This window comes from Cryptomeria japonica, unplaced genomic scaffold (genome assembly GCF_030272615.1).
Source record: "Cryptomeria japonica unplaced genomic scaffold, Sugi_1.0 HiC_scaffold_61, whole genome shotgun sequence".
Lineage (NCBI taxonomy): Eukaryota > Viridiplantae > Streptophyta > Pinopsida > Cupressales > Cupressaceae > Cryptomeria > Cryptomeria japonica.
Genome location: NW_026728883.1, coordinates 281,233 through 297,500, shown reverse-complemented (window position 1 = coordinate 297,500; position 16,268 = coordinate 281,233). Strand labels below are relative to the sequence as shown.

General features: G+C 60.2%; 2 non-coding genes across 2 annotated transcripts; both read right to left on the bottom strand.

The window, feature by feature from the left end:
• Positions 1–1,693: 1,693 nt before the first annotated feature.
• On the bottom strand, positions 1,694–1,812 carry LOC131863381 (5S ribosomal RNA). Its single transcript, XR_009362302.1, has one exon. It is a non-coding gene; the product is annotated as a 5S ribosomal RNA (ribosomal RNA).
• A 5,915-nt stretch (positions 1,813–7,727) lies between these two features.
• LOC131863369 (5S ribosomal RNA) lies at positions 7,728–7,846 on the bottom strand. Its single transcript, XR_009362290.1, has one exon. It is a non-coding gene; the product is annotated as a 5S ribosomal RNA (ribosomal RNA).
• Positions 7,847–16,268: the final 8,422 nt, after the last annotated feature.

The window sequence follows — 16,268 nt, the reverse complement described above, 5'->3', positions numbered from 1 at the left end:
TGCTCCAAGGTGCGGCGTGCACGAAGTCGGAGCCCGGTTTGCCCCGGGTGCGCACCTCGCGTGCACCTTGGCGCGGTGGGCACCATGGCGTGCACGAAGTCGGAGCCCGGTTTGCCCCGGGTGCGCACCCCGCGTGCACCTTCGCCGGGGTGGGCACCTCGGCTGGGTTGCGCGCCCTGGTGCGCACCAAGGAGCGCTCCGAAGTGTGCTCCAAGGTGCGGCGTGCACGAAGTCGGAGCCCGGTTTGCCCCGGGTGCGCACCTCGCGTGCACCTTCGCCGCGGTGGGCACCTTGGCTGGGTTGGGCACCATTGAGCGCTCCGAAGTGTGCTCCAAGGTGCGCACCATGGCCCTCCAAGGTGCGCAGCATGGCGTGCACGAAGTCGGAGCCCGGTTTGCCCCGGGTGCGCACCTCGCGTGCACCTTCGCCAGGGTGGGCACCTCGGTGCGCACACCTTCTCAATGTTTTCTTGCCTTTTCTGGAAATTGGTGAAGGCAGCGCATCAAAGGTGCGCACCTCGGTGTGCTCCGAGGTGCGAACCCGAGAGCGCTCCGAGGTGCCCACGAAGTCGAAAGTCGGGTTAATTGCATTGTTTTCCCCGGGTGCGCTCCGAGGTGCGCAACATCGGTGCGCACCAAGGAGGGCTCCGAAGTGTGCTCCAAGGTGCGCACGATTCGGAGCTCGGTTTGCCCGGGGTGCGCACACCTTGGCTGGGTTGCGCACCCTTTGTGCGCTCCAAGGTGCGCACGAAGTCGGAGCTCGGTTTGCCCCGGGTGCGCACCTTCGCCAGGGTGCGCACCTTGATGCGCACGCCTTGGCTGGGCTGCGCACCTTGGTGGGCGCCATGGTGCGCACCTTTCGTGCGCTCCAAGGTGCGCACGAAGTCGGAGCTCGGTTTGCCCCGGGTGCGCACCTTGGTGGGCGCCATGGTGCACTCCGAGGTGCCCAAGATTGGTGCGCACCAAGGAGCGCTCCGAAGTGCGCTCCAAGGTGCGCAGGTGCGCGCGAAGTCGAAAGTTGGGTTAATTGTCCGGTTTGCCTCGGGTGCGCACCTTGCGTGCACCTTCGCCAGGGTGGGCGCCTTGGTGCGCACACCTTGGCTGGGCTGCGCACCCGGGCGCGCACACCTTGGCACCCGCGTTTCCTTCATTTTAAATTTTTTTTTTTTACAATCTCTCAAGTGGGAAATTCTATAATCTCAACTTTTTTTGCCTTTTCAGGAAACTTTTGAATGGAGCGCATCATTGGTGCGCTCCGAAGTGTGCTCCAAGGTGCGCACCTCTGGTGTGCTCCAAAGCTCTCTCTAGCTGCGTGCACCTGCCCCGGCCGCGCACCCGGCCCCGCCCAGCTTCGCTCACCTGTCCCGGGCGTCTGGTGCGGAACCTTAGAGTAAGAAACATCACCGTGCACCTTGGCCAACGTGCGCGACTCGACCGAGCGCGCACTGGCCGAGGTGCACACCGATTTCACCTGGGTGCGCGCGCAGCACCTCGGGCGCACCGGGGTGCGCGCACAACGCCCGGGTTGCACCGTGGCCTGTGTGCTCGGGGCGCCTCGGGTGCGCGCTCGGTGTCGCCCCCGCGCGCGCGGTAGTGCGGGCAGCGCACCCCGGCCCGGCCCGGCCCCGACGAGAACGCAAACGGGCAAAAGGTTTATTCAAATAGCATTGCGACGCCCGGCGAAAAACTAAAAAAGGGTGCAACACCGGGACTTCCCGGGAGGTCACCCATCCCAGTACTACTCCGGCCCAAGCGCGCTTAACTGCGGAGTTCTGATGGGATCCGGTGCACTAACGCTGGTATGATCGCACCCGTTATGAGCTTGTCGCAGTGTGTACTTAGCAAACCGCGACCCACGTGCGAATCCACCCCGGCCACCCACCCCCGTCGAGGTGCACACCCTCCCTCGCGAAGTGCGCCCCGTTCGCCAAGTGTGAGCCCTGCCCGGGTGCGCGCACCTTGCTAGGGCGTCGGGTGTGCACCCGGCCCGGCCTACGTGCGTGCACCTGGACGGGGCGTCGTGTGCGTGCAGTGTCCCGTCTGCAACGCGGTGCCCACACACCACCTCGGGCGCAACGACCTGCGCTCACATGTGGGCCGAGTGCACCTTGGTGCATGTTCGGGGCGCCTCGGGTGCACGCTCGATCTTGCCCCGGTGCACCAAGGCGCTCGGTTTGCCCCGGGTGCGCACTTGGTGCAAGGTGGGCACCCAAAATAGGGATCAAGCACCAAAACACAAGTTTCGGGATGCAAAATGGGACCCAAGGACCACAAATGCGTTCCAAGACCCATGATGGGTCCACGAGAACAAAAATGTGTTCCGAGACTTAATAAACAAATATTGGGTTTTAGGAGAAGAAACATGCTCTGATGCCCAAAACGAGAATCGACCCCGAAAAGGCCACAGGCCAAAAGTGGGATGCGAGACAAAAAAAAATGGGACCCGAGGACCAAAATTGGGTTCCCAGGTCGAAGACAGGGCAACCGGACAAGAAACGACCTCTAAGGCTCGAAATGAGTCCCGACGACTAAAACTTGACAAGAAGCACCCATCAGGCACCCAACTCGACACCCATGGGATGCCGACCCACCCGGGCTTCCACCTAGCACACCTTGGCACCCACCCACCCTCGCACCCAACCTCGCACCCAACTTAGCACCTTTGAACCCACATTGGCACTCACCCTGACCCTGGCACCTTGGAACCCACATTGGCACTCACCTTGACCCTGGCACCCACCTTTGCACTCACCTTGGGACCCACCCTGGCTCCCACCTCGGCACCCACCCAGACACCCACCTTGGTTCCTTGGCACCCACCTTGGATCCTTGGCACCCACCCCGACACCCACCTTGGCACGCAACTTGGCTACTTGCCACCCACCTTGGCTCCTTGACGCCCACCCCGACAACCACCCCGTGACCTACCCTGGCTAGGGTTGGTGCACACCCACCCTGGTGCCCACCTTGGCACCCACCCCATGACCCACCTTGGCACGCACCTTAGTACCCACCCCGTTACCCACCCTAGGACCCACCCCGTGACCCACCTTGGCCAGGGTGGGTGCCTTGGTGCGCACAACTTGCCTGGGCTGCACACCAGGGCGGGCTCAAGATGGCACCCGCGTTCCGTTTTTTTCACTATCTTTCAAAACGGAAATTTTAAAATCTCGTTTTTTTTTTTTTTTTGCCTTTTCTGGAAATTAGTGAAGGCAGCGCATCAAAGGTGCGCAATGCTGGTGCGAACCCGGGAGCGCTCCGATGTGTGCTCCAAGGTGCGGCGTGCACGAAGTCCGAGCCCGGCTTGCCCCGGGTGCGCACCTCGCGTGCACCTTCGCCGGGGTGAGCACCTTGGCTGGGTTGCGCGCCCTGGTGCGCACCAAGGAGCGCTCTGAAGTGTGCTCCAAGGTGCGGCGTGCACGAAGTCGGAGCTCGGTTTGCCCCGGGTGTGCACCTCGGGTGCGCACCTCGCGTGCACCTTCGCTGCGGTGGGCACCTTGGCTGGGTTGCGCGCCTTGGTGGGCACCATGCAGTGCACGAAGTCGGAGCCCGGTTTGCCCCGGGCGCGCACCTCCGCCAGGGTGGGCACCTTGGTGCGCACAACTTGCCTGGGCTGCGCACCAGGAAGGGCTCAAGATGGCACCCGCGTTCCGTTTTTTTCACTATCTTTCAGAACGGAAATTTTAAAATATCGTTTTTTTTTGCCTTTTCTGGAAATTAGTGAAGGCAGCGCATCAAAGGTGCGCAACGCTGGTGCGAACCTGGGAGCGCTCCGATGTGTGCTCCAAGGTGCGGCGTGCACGAAGTCGGAGCCCGGTTTGCCCCGGGTGCGCCCTGGTGGGCACCATGGTGCGCACCAAGGAGCGCTCCGAAGTGTGCTCCAAGGTGCGGCCTGCACGAAGTCGGAGCCCGGTTTGCCCCGGGCGTGCACCGCGGGTGGGCACCTTGGTGCGCATGCCTTGCCTGGGCTGCGCACCAGGGCGGGCTCAAGATGGCACCCGCGTTCCGTTTTTTTCACTATCTTTCAAAACGGAAATTTTAAAATCTCATTTTTTTTTGCCTTTTCTGGAAATTAGTGAAGGCAGCGCATCAAAGGTGCGCACCTCGCTGCCCACCACGGTGCGCAACGCCGGTGGGCACCCGGGAGTGCTTCGAAGTGTGCTCCAAGGTGCTGCGTGCACGTTGTCGGAGCCCGGTTTGCCCCGGGTGCGCACCTCGCGTGCACCTTCGTCGGGGTGGGCACCTTGGCTGGGTTTGCCCCGGCTGCGCTCCGAAGCGGGGTTATTGGAGCGCCGCCTCTTTTTTTGTCGGAGCGTTTGGTGGGGTTTCTCGCATTGGCTCTTCCCAGGCCCGGTTGCCACCCTGGCGCGCACGAAGTCGGAAGTAGGGTTAATTGCCCGGGTGCGCACCTTTGCCAGGGTGGGCACCTTACCTGGGCTGTGCACCAGGGCGGGCTCAAGATGGCACCCGCGTTCCGTTTTTTTCACTATCTTTCAAAACGGAAATTTTAAAATCTCCTCTTTTTTTTGCCTTTTCTGGAAATTAGTGAAGGCAGCGCATCAAAGGTGCGCACCTCGCTGCCCACCTTGGTGTGCTCTGAGGTGCGCACCCGGGAGCGCTACGAAGTGTGCTCCAAGGTGCGGCGTGCACGTTGTCGGAGCCCGGTTTGCCCCGGGTGCGCACCTCGCCTGCACCTTGGCCGGGGTGGGCACCCTGGCTGGGTTTGCCCAGGGTGCGCTCCGAAGCGGGGTTACTGGAGCGCCCCCTCTTTTTTTGTCAGAGCGTTTGGTGGGGTTTCTCGCATTGGCTCTTCCCAGGCCCGGTTGTTGGGTGCGCTCCCACCCTGGCGCGCGCGAAGTTGGAAGTTGGGTTAATTGCCCGGGCGCGCACCTTCGCCAGGGTGGGCACCTTGGTGCGCACACCTTGGCTGGGCTGCGCACCAGGGCGGGCTCAAGATGGCACCAGCATTCCCTTTTTCTCACTATCTTTCAAAACGGAAATTTTAAAATCTCGTTTTCTTTTGCCTTTTATGGAAATTAGTGAAGGCATCGCATCAAAGGTGCGCACCTCGCTGCCCACCTTGGTGTGCTCCGAGGTGCCCACCACGGTGCGCTCCGAGGTGCCCACCACGGTGCGCAACGCCGGTGCGAACCCGGGAGCGCCCCGATGTGTGCTCCAAGGTGCGGCGTGCACGAAGCCGGACCCCGGTTTGCCCCGGGTGCGCACCTCGCGTGCACCTTGGTGCGCACACCTTGGCTGGGTTGCGCGGCCTGGTGGGCACCATGGTGCGCACCAAGGAGCGCTCCGAAGTGTGCTCCAAGGTGCGGCGTGCACGAAGTCCTAGCCCGGTTTGCCCCGGGTGCGCACCTTCGCCGCGGTGGGCACCATGGCGTGCACGAAGTCGGAGCCCGGTTTGCCCCGGGTGCGCACCTCGCGTGCACCTTCGCCGGGGTGGGCACCTCGGCTGGGTTGCGCGCCCTGGTGCGCACCAAGGAGCGCTCCGAAGTGTGCTCCAAGGTGCGGCGTGCACGAAGTCGGAGCCCGGTTTGCCCCGGGTGCGCACCTTCGCCGCGGTGGGCACCCTGGTGCGCACCATGGCGTGCACGAAGTCGGAGCCCGGTTTGCCCCGGGTGCGCACCTCGCGTGCACCTTCGGCGGGGTTGCGCGCCCTGGTGCGCACCAAGGAGCGCTCCGAAGTGTGCTCCAAGGTGCGGCGTGCACGAAGTCGGAGCCCGGTTTGCCCCGGGTGCGCACCTCGCGTGCACCTTCGGCGGGGTTGCGCGCCCTGGTGGGCACCATGGTGCGCACCAAGGAGCGCTCCGAAGTGTGCTCCAAGGTGCGGCGTGCACGAAGTCGGAGCCCGGTTTGCCCCGGGTGCGCACCTCGCGTGCACCTTCGCCGCGGTGGGCACCATGGCGTGCACGAAGTCGGAGCCCGGTTTGCCCCGGGTGCGCACCTCGCGTGCACCTTCGCCGGGGTGGGCACCTCGGCTGGGTTGCGCGCCCTGGTGCGCACCAAGGAGCGCTCCGAAGTGTGCTCCAAGGTGCGGCGTGCACGAAGTCGGAGCCCGGTTTGCCCCGGGTGCGCACCTCGCGTGCACCTTCGCCGCGGTGGGCACCATGGCGTGCACGAAGTCGGAGCCCGGTTTGCCTCGGGTGCGCACCCCGCGTGCACCTTCGCCGGGGTGGGCACCTCGGCTGGGTTGCGCGCCCTGGTGCGCACCAAGGAGCGCTCCGAAGTGTGCTCCAAGGTGCGGCGTGCACGAAGTCGGAGCCCGGTTTGCCCCGGGTGCGCACCTCGCGTGCACCTTCGCCGCGGTGGGCACCTTGGCTGGGTTGGGCACCATTGAGCGCTCCGAAGTGTGCTCCAAGGTGCGCACCATGGCCCTCCAAGGTGCGCAGCATGGCGTGCACGAAGTCGGAGCCCGGTTTGCCCCGGGTGCGCACCTCGCGTGCACCTTCGCCAGGGTGGGCACCTCGGTGCGCACACCTTCTCAATGTTTTCTTGCCTTTTCTGGAAATTGGTGAAGGCAGCGCATCAAAGGTGCGCACCTCGGTGTGCTCCGAGGTGCGAACCCGAGAGCGCTCCGAGGTGCCCACGAAGTCGAAAGTCGGGTTAATTGCATTGTTTTCCCCGGGTGCGCTCCGAGGTGCGCAACATCGGTGCGCACCAAGGAGGGCTCCGAAGTGTGCTCCAAGGTGCGCACGATTCGGAGCTCGGTTTGCCCGGGGTGCGCACACCTTGGCTGGGTTGCGCACCCTTTGTGCGCTCCAAGGTGCGCACGAAGTCGGAGCTCGGTTTGCCCCGGGTGCGCACCTTCGCCAGGGTGCGCACCTTGATGCGCACGCCTTGGCTGGGCTGCGCACCTTGGTGGGCGCCATGGTGCGCACCTTTCGTGCGCTCCAAGGTGCGCACGAAGTCGGAGCTCGGTTTGCCCCGGGTGCGCACCTTGGTGGGCGCCATGGTGCACTCCGAGGTGCCCAAGATTGGTGCGCAACAAGGAGCGCTCCGAAGTGCGCTCCAAGGTGCGCAGGTGCGCGCGAAGTCGAAAGTTGGGTTAATTGTCCGGTTTGCCTCGGGTGCGCACCTTGCGTGCACCTTCGCCAGGGTGGGCGCCTTGGTGCGCACACCTTGGCTGGGCTGCGCACCCGGGCGCGCACACCTTGGCACCCGCGTTTCCTTCATTTTAAATTTTTTTTTTTTACAATCTCTCAAGTGGGAAATTCTATAATCTCAACTTTTTTTGCCTTTTCAGGAAACTTTTGAATGGAGCGCATCATTGGTGCGCTCCGAAGTGTGCTCCAAGGTGCGCACCTCTGGTGTGCTCCAAAGCTCTCTCCAGCTGCGTGCACCTGCCCCGGCCGCGCACCCGGCCCCGCCCAGCTTCGCTCACCTGTCCCGGGCGTCTGGTGCGGAACCTTAGAGTAAGAAACATCACCGTGCACCTTGGCCAACGTGCGCGACTCGACCGAGCGCGCACTGGCCGAGGTGCACACCGATTTCACCTGGGTGCGCGCGCAGCACCTCGGGCGCACCGGGGTGCGCGCACAACGCCCGGGTTGCACCGTGGCCTGTGTGCTCGGGGCGCCTCGGGTGCGCGCTCGGTGTCGCCCCCGCGCGCGCGGTAGTGCGGGCAGCGCACCCCGGCCCGGCCCGGCCCCGACGAGAACGCAAACGGGCAAAAGGTTTATTCAAATAGCATTGCGACGCCCGGCGAAAAACTAAGAAAGGGTGCAACACCGGGACTTCCCGGGAGGTCACCCATCCTAGTACTACTCCGGCCCAAGCGCGCTTAACTGCGGAGTTCTGATGGGATCCGGTGCACTAACGCTGGTATGATCGCACCCGTTATGAGCTTGTCGCAGTGTGTACTTAGCAAACCGCGACCCACGTGCGAATCCACCCCGGCCACCCACCCCCGTCGAGGTGCACACCCTCCCTCGCGAAGTGCGCCCCGTTCGCCAAGTGTGAGCCCTGCCCGGGTGCGCGCACCTTGCTAGGGCGTCGGGTGTGCACCCGGCCCGGCCTACGTGCGTGCACCTGGACGGGGCGTCGTGTGCGTGCAGTGTCCCGTCTGCAACGCGGTGCCCACACACCACCTCGGGCGCAACGACCTGCGCTCACATGTGGGCCGAGTGCACCTTGGTGCATGTTCGGGGCGCCTCGGGTGCACGCTCGATCTTGCCCCGGTGCACCAAGGCGCTCGGTTTGCCCCGGGTGCGCACTTGGTGCAAGGTGGGCACCCAAAATAGGGATCAAGCACCAAAACACAAGTTTCGGGATGCAAAATGGGACCCAAGGACCACAAATGCGTTCCAAGACCCATGATGGGTCCACGAGAACAAAAATGTGTTCCGAGACTTAATAAACAAATATTGGGTTTTAGGAGAAGAAACATGCTCTGATGCCCAAAACGAGAATCGACCCCGAAAAGGCCACAGGCCAAAAGTGGGATGCGAGACAAAAAAAAATGGGACCCGAGGACCAAAATTGGGTTCCCAGGTCGAAGACAGGGCAACCGGACAAGAAACGACCTCTAAGGCTCGAAATGAGTCCCGACGACTAAAACTTGACAAGAAGCACCCATCAGGCACCCAACTCGACACCCATGGGATGCCGACCCACCCGGGCTTCCACCTAGCACACCTTGGCACCCACCCACCCTCGCACCCAACCTCGCACCCAACTTAGCACCTTTGAACCCACATTGGCACTCACCCTGACCCTGGCACCTTGGAACCCACATTGGCACTCACCTTGACCCTGGCACCCACCTTTGCACTCACCTTGGGACCCACCCTGGCTCCCACCTCGGCACCCACCCAGACACCCACCTTGGTTCCTTGGCACCCACCTTGGATCCTTGGCACCCACCCCGACACCCACCTTGGCACGCAACTTGGCTACTTGCCACCCACCTTGGCTCCTTGACGCCCACCCCGACAACCACCCCGTGACCTACCCTGGCTAGGGTTGGTGCACACCCACCCTGGTGCCCACCTTGGCACCCACCCCATGACCCACCTTGGCACGCACCTTAGTACCCACCCTGTTACCCACCCTAGGACCCACCCCGTGACCCACCTTGGCCAGGGTGGGTGCACCCACCCTGGTGCCCACCTTGGCACCCACCCATCCTAGCACCCAGCCTGTGACCGGGCTTGGAACCCAACCTTGCACCCGTCTTGGCCAGTGTGGGTGCGCACCCATCCTGGCACCCACGTTGTGACACACCCTTTAACCCACGCACCCTAGCAGCCACGTTGGCACCCACCTTGGAACACAACCTAGCAACTTGGCACCCACCCCGTGACCCACCTTGGCATCCACCATAGCAGTCGCCCACTTGGCACCCACCTTGGAACCCAAGTTGGCACCCACCTTGACACTTGTGGACCCACCTTGCCACTCACCCTAGCATCGACCCATCCTAGCACCCACCCTGGCACCTTTGCACCCTAGCACTCACCCATCCTAGCACCTAACCTGTGACCCACCTTGACACTCACCCTCGCACCCACCTTGGAACCCAACCTAGCACCCACCCACCCTGACACCAACCCTAGCACCTACCCACCCTTGCACCCACCCTGTGACCCATCTTGGCACCCACCCATCCTACCACTCAACCTATCACCCACCTTCTCACCCACCTTGGCATCCACCTTAGCACCCACCCACACTGGCACCTTGGCACCCACCTCGGGCAAGGTGGGTGCACACCCACCCTGACACCCAATTTAGAACCAACCGAGCATGTTACCCACCTTGGCACCCACATTGCAGCCCACCCTAGTACCCACCCTATGACCCACATTGGCATCCACACCCTAGCACCCAGGCACCTCGACACCCGCCTTGACACGCACCCTAGCACTAAACCTGTGACCCACCTTGGAACTCACCCTAGAACCCACCCACCCTGTGAACCACCTTGGCATCCACCTTAGCACCCACCCACCTTGGCACCCACTCTAGCACTCACCCATCCTAACACCCAACTTGTTACCCACCTTGGCACCCGCCCTCGCGTCCACCTTGAAACCCACCCTAGCACCCACCCACGCAGGAGCCCACCTTGGCACCCAACCTAACACCCACGCATCCTGGCACCCAACTTGTGACCCACCTTGGAACCCACCCTAGTACCCACCTTTGAACCCACTATATCACCAACCCACCTTGGCACCCACCCTATGACCCTCTTTGGAATCCACCCTAGCACGCACCCACCCTGGCACCCACCATGGAGCGCACCCTAGCACCCACCCACCTCGGCACGCACCTCAACACCCACCTTGGTGTGCGCACTGCGCCAACCTCTCAAAGACCCTATGTGGTGCGCTCCAAAGTGTACACCTTTGGTGCGCTCCAAGGTGCGCACCTTTGGTGCACACCGAGGTGCACACCAAAGTGTGCACCGAGGTGAGCACCAAAGTGCACTCCAAGGTGCACACCAAGGCGTGCACCTTTGGTGCGGTCAATGCAAACGAATTCGGAAGTTGGGGTCGATGTCCTAATCGCTGCTGCAGACTACACGTATGAGAATCGGACAAATAGCTTTATATAGGGGAGGTGTTGCGTTTGATGGGTCGACTCCCCTGGTTGTGTGCACTGCACCAACTTCAAAGACCCTGTCTTGTTTAAGAAGTCAAAAGTTGGGGTGGATGTCCTAATCATTGCTGCAGTCTACGCATGTATGAGAATCAGACAAATAGCTTATATAGGGGAGGTGTTGCATTCGGTGGGTTGACTCCCCTGGTTGTGCGCACTGCGCCAACCTCAAAGACCCCGCATAGCAGAAGAAGTCGGAAGTCGGATTTTGGTGAGCACCAAGGCGTGCACCTTTGGTGCGGTCAACGCAGACGAATTCAGAAGTTGGGGTGGATGTCCTAATCGTTGTTGCAGGCTACACATGTATGAGAATCAGACAAATAGCTTATATAGGGGAGGTGTTGGGTTTGATGGGTCAACTCCCTTGGTTGTGCGCATTACGCCAACCTCAAAGACCTTGTTTTCGTTAAGAAGTCAAAAGTTGGGGTCAATGTCCTAATGGCTCCTGTAGGCTACACATGTATGAGAATCGGACAAATAGCTTATATAGGGGAGGTGTTGGGTTTGATGGGTCGACTCCCCTGGTTGTGCGCATTACGTCAACCTCAAAGACCTTGTTTTCGTTAAGAAGTCAAAAGTTGGGGTCGATGTCCTAATTGCTCCTGTAGACTACACATGTATGAGAATCAGACAAATAGCTTATATAGGGGAGGTGTTGGGTTTGATGGGTTGACTCCCCTAGTTGTTCGCATTACACCAACCTCAAAGACCTTGTTTTCGTTTAGAAGCCGAAAGTTGGGGTCGATGTCCTAATTGCTCCTGCAGGCTACGCATGTATGAGAATCAGACAAATAGCTTATATAGGGGAGGTGTTGGGTTTGATGGGTCGACTCCCCTGGTTGTGCGCATTGCGCCAACCTCAAAGACCCTGCATTGCGGATGAAGTCGAAAGTCAGAGTTTGGTGTGCTACAAGGTGTGGTCGAAGGTGCTCACCTAGGTGTGCACCTTTGGAGCGCAGGAAAAGTGCCCTCCAAAAGTGCGCACCTTTGGAGTGCACAAAAGTGCCCTCCAAAAGTGCGCACCTTTGGAGCGCACAAAAGTGCCCTCCAAAAAGTGCCCTCCAAAAGTGCGCACCTTTGGAGCGCACAAAAGTGCCCTCCAAAAAGTGCCCTCCAAAAGTGCGCACCTTTGGAGTGCAGAAAAGTGCCCTCCAAAAAGTGCCCTCCAAAAGTGTGCACCTTTGGAGTGCACAAAAGTGCCCTCCAAAAGTGCGCACCTTTGGAGCGCAGAAAAGTGCCCTCCAAAAAGTGCCCTCCAAAAGTGCGCACCTTTGGAGCGCAGAAAAGTGCCCTCCAAAAAGTGCCCTCCAAAAGTGCGCACCTTTGGAGCGCAGAAAAGTGCCCTCCAAAAAGTGCCCTCCAAAAGTGCGCACCTTTGGAGCGCAGAAAAGTGCCCTCCAAAAAGTGCCCTCCAAAAGTGCGCACCTTTGGAGCGCACAAAAGTGCCCTCCAAAAAGTGCCCTCCAAAAGTGCGCACCTTTGGAGCGCACAAAAGTGCCCTCCAAAAGTGCGCACCTTTGGAGCGCACAAAAGTGCCCTCCAAAAGTGCGCACTTTTGGTGCGCACCAAGGCGCTGGTTCGGTCGTTGCAGGCGAGTTCGGAAGTTGGGGTCGATGTCCTGAGCGGAGGTGCAAACTACACAGGTGTCGGAATCGGACAAATAGCTTATATAGGGGAGGTGTATGCTTCGATGGGTCGACTCCCCAGGTTGAGCGCACCGCGCCAACCTCAAAGACCCTACGGTATGGATGAAGTCGGAAGTTGGGTCCGATGACCGATTCGATTAGTAGGTATGCTCATGAGGTCGGAATTTGGGTCCGATGACCTGCCATGTGCAGGAAGGCGAATGTTGGCACTGTGCGTTGCAAGGTGCACACCAAGGTGCTGGTGCGGTCTTTTTAGTCGAGTTCGGAAGTTGGGGTCGATGTCCTGATCGGAGGTGCAAGCTACACAGGTGTGGGAATCGGACAAATAGCTTATATAGGGGAGGTGTATGCTTCGTTGGGTCGACTCCCCGGGTTGAGCGCACCGCGCCAACCTCAAAGACCCTACGGTATGGATGAAGTCGGAAGTTGGGTCCGATGACCGATTCGATATGTAGGCATACTCGCGAGGTCGGAATTTGGGTCCGATGACCTGCCATGTGCAGGAAGGCGAATGTTGGCACTGTGCGTTGCAAGGTGCGCACCAAGGCGCTGGTTCGGTCGTTGCAGGCGAGTTCGGAAGTTGGGGTCGATGTCCTGATCGGAGGTGCAAACTACACAGGTGTGGGAATCGGACAAATAGCTTATATAGGGGAGGTGTATGCTTCGTTGGGTCGACTCCCCGGGTTGAGCGCACCGCGCCAACCTCAAAGACCCTACGGTATGGATGAAGTCGGAAGTTGTGTCCGATGACCGATTCGATATGTAGGCATACTCGCGAGGTCGGAATTTGGGTCCGATGACCTGCCATGTGCAGGAAGGCGAATGTTGGGACTGTGCGTCGCAAGGTGCGCACCAAGGCGCTGGTGCCGTCGTTGCAGTCGAGTTCGGAAGTTGGGGTCGATGTCCTGGTCAGAGGTGCAAACTACACAGGTGTGGGAATCGGACAAATAGCTTATATAGGGGAGGTGTATGCTTCGATGGGTCGACTCCCCGGGTTGAGCGCACCGCGCCAACCTCAAAGACCCTACAGTATGGATGAAGTCGGAAGTTGGGTCCGATGACCGATTCGATACGTAGGCATATTGGCGAGGTCTGAATTTGTGTCCGATGACCTGCCATGCGCAGGAAGGCGGAATTTGGGTCCGATGACCGAGTTGATGGCGTGCCATGCGCAGAAAGGCGGAATTTGGGTCCGATGACCGAGTTGATGTTGATGGCCCGCCATGCACAGGAAGGCGGAATTTGGGTCCGATGACCGATTTGAAGGCGTGCCATGCGCAGAAAGGCGGAGTTTGGGTCCGATGACCGAGTTGATATTGATGGCCCGCCATGCGCAGGAAGGCGGAATTTGGGTCCGATGACCTGACATACGCATGGAGTCCGACTCGGGGGCCGATGTTCGATTCGATGACTTGCATTGTGGGTAAAGTCGGAAGTTGTGGTCTTTGACCCGATTCGATGACCAGACTTCGGCTGCTTGAGAATCGGACAAATAACTTATATAGGGGAGGTAGTGTTCTCGAGCATCCTCCCCCCGTGCCCGTTTATGTCGATTGATGCTGGTGCTCGACTGGTTGGAGCGCTCGGATGCAAAAATCTTGCACCAGGATTTATCGATTGTGATGGACACGGCAAGTCTCCTGATTGCTATGCAGGAGCTCATCGTGAATCTCTATGCGGCCTTGGTATGGACTCGACCTGCGGAATGGTTCGGCAATGGTAGTCGCTCCAACACGTCCTTGCAATGGCCACAGAGGTGATTCGACTAGAGCTCCAGTCTAGCTTTTGGGTTGCTTGGCGGACTGGTATAGCCGCGATCGAGTTCCGGCCATGAACGTTTTAGATAGCTCTTGGGCTTTCTGGGACGGAAGTCGGAAGTTTGGGCTGTTGTCCGATTTGATGACCATTCTTCGGATGTGTGAGAATCGGACAAATAACTTATATAGGGGACTGTGTTGTCTCACGCAGCCCCCTCCGTGCCCCTCTATCTCGACCGATGTTGGTGCTTGAAAGGGTTGGGATCGCTCGGATTTATAAACGTGCACCACCATTTGTCGAGTGTGAGGGACGCGGCAGGTCTCCTAAATGCTATACGGGCGCTCTCTGAGAATCTCTATCCGGCCTCGACACAGACTAGTCTTGCTGAATGGTTTGGCACTGGTAGTCGATCCAACACGTCGTTGTTGTGGCCGCCTAGGCGATTCGATTCGAGCCCCCGTCTAGCTTTTGGGTTGCTTGGCGGATTTTGCCCTATCCGCAAGTGAGCTCGGTCCCTAAACGTTCGAGAAACCCGATTGCTATGCGCCGACTCTCTTTCTTGCGAGCCTCCATCTAGCTTTTGGGTCTCTACGGAACGGAAGTCGGAATCTGGGACCGTTGTTTGATTCGACGAGGCAGACTACGGTTGTGCGAGAATCGGACAAATAACTTATATAGGGGAGGTGTTGACTGGAGCATTCTCCCCCGTGCCCCTCTAACTCGACCAATGCTGGCGCTCGAACGGTGGTAGCGCTCGGATTTTCGTTGAGCGCCAGCATTGGTCGATTTAGAGGGGCATGCGAGATTCCCGAATGCTATGCGAGGGCTCTAACGGAAATGTCTATTGGTTTCGGTATGGATGCAATTGCGAGTGGTTCGGCAAAGGTAGTCGTTCCGATGCGTCCATGTCGTGGCCAAATCGATAATTCGATTTGAGCCCTCGTATAGCATTTGGGTCTCTCGATGTGATTCCGCATTCCAGTCCCTTTGGGCACTGCTTGAGCCGCATCCCAGGGGGTTCCCTTCCCAATAATCTGCCTCGCAACCCGATTGCTATGCGGTGAGGCTCCTCGGCCGCCTCGGAACTATCTGTGTATCAGACGCATCGCGGGATAAGGGGTTGGCAACGGTAGTCGCCCCAAGCGCGTCCGATGCTTGGACCATTCCGAGGCGGCCCTGAAGCCTCTTCCGTCTAGCCGTTGGGTCCTTCTCGCCGCATCCCTTGCCTCGCACCCCGATTGCTATGCGGTGAGGCTCCTCGGCCGCCTTGGAACTATCTGTGTATCAGACGCATCGCGGGATAAGGGGTTGTCACTGGTAGTCGCCCCAAGCGCGTCCGATGCTTGGACCATTCCGAGGCGGCCCTGAAGCCTCTTCCGTCTAGCCGTTGGGTCCTTCTCGCCGCATCCCTCGACTCGCACCCCGATTGCTATGCGGTGAGGCTCCTCGGCCGCCTTGGAACTATCTGTGTATCGGACGCGTCGCGGGATAAGGGGTTGTCACTGGTAGTCGCCCCAAGCGCGTCCGATGCTTGGACCATTCCGAGGCGGCCCTGAAGCCTCTTCCGTCTAGCCGTTGGGTCCTTCTCGCCGCATCCCTCGCCTCGCACCCCGATTGCTATGCGGTGAGGCTCCTCGGCCGCCTTGGAACTATCTGTGTATCGGACGCGTCGCGGGATAAGGGGTTGTCACTGGTAGTCGCCCCAAGCGCGTGCGATGCATGGACCATTCCCAGGCGGCCCTGAAGCCTCTTCCGTCTAGCCGTTGGGTCCTTCTCGCCGCATCCCTCGCCTCGCACCCCGATTGCTATGCGGTGAGGCTCCTCGGCCGCCTTGGAACTATCTGTGTATCGGACGCGTCGCGGGATAAGGGGTTGTCACTGGTAGTCGCCCCAAGCGCGTCCGATGCTTGGACCATTCCGAGGCGGCCCTGAAGCCTCTTCCGTCTAGCCGTTGGGTCCTTCTCGCCGCATCCCTCGCCTCGCACCCCGATTGCTATGCGGTGAGGCTCCTCGGCCGCCTTGGAACTATCTGTGTATCGGACGCGTCGCGGGATAAGGGGTTGTCACTGGTAGTCGCCCCAAGCGCGTCCGATGCTTGGACCATTCCGAGGCGGCCCTGAAGCCTCTTCCGTCTAGCCGTTGGGTCCTTCTCGCCGCATCCCTCGCCTCGCACCCCGATTGCTATGCGGTGAGGCTCCTCGGCCGCCTTGGAACTATCTGTGTATCGGACGCGTCGCGGGATAAGGGGTTG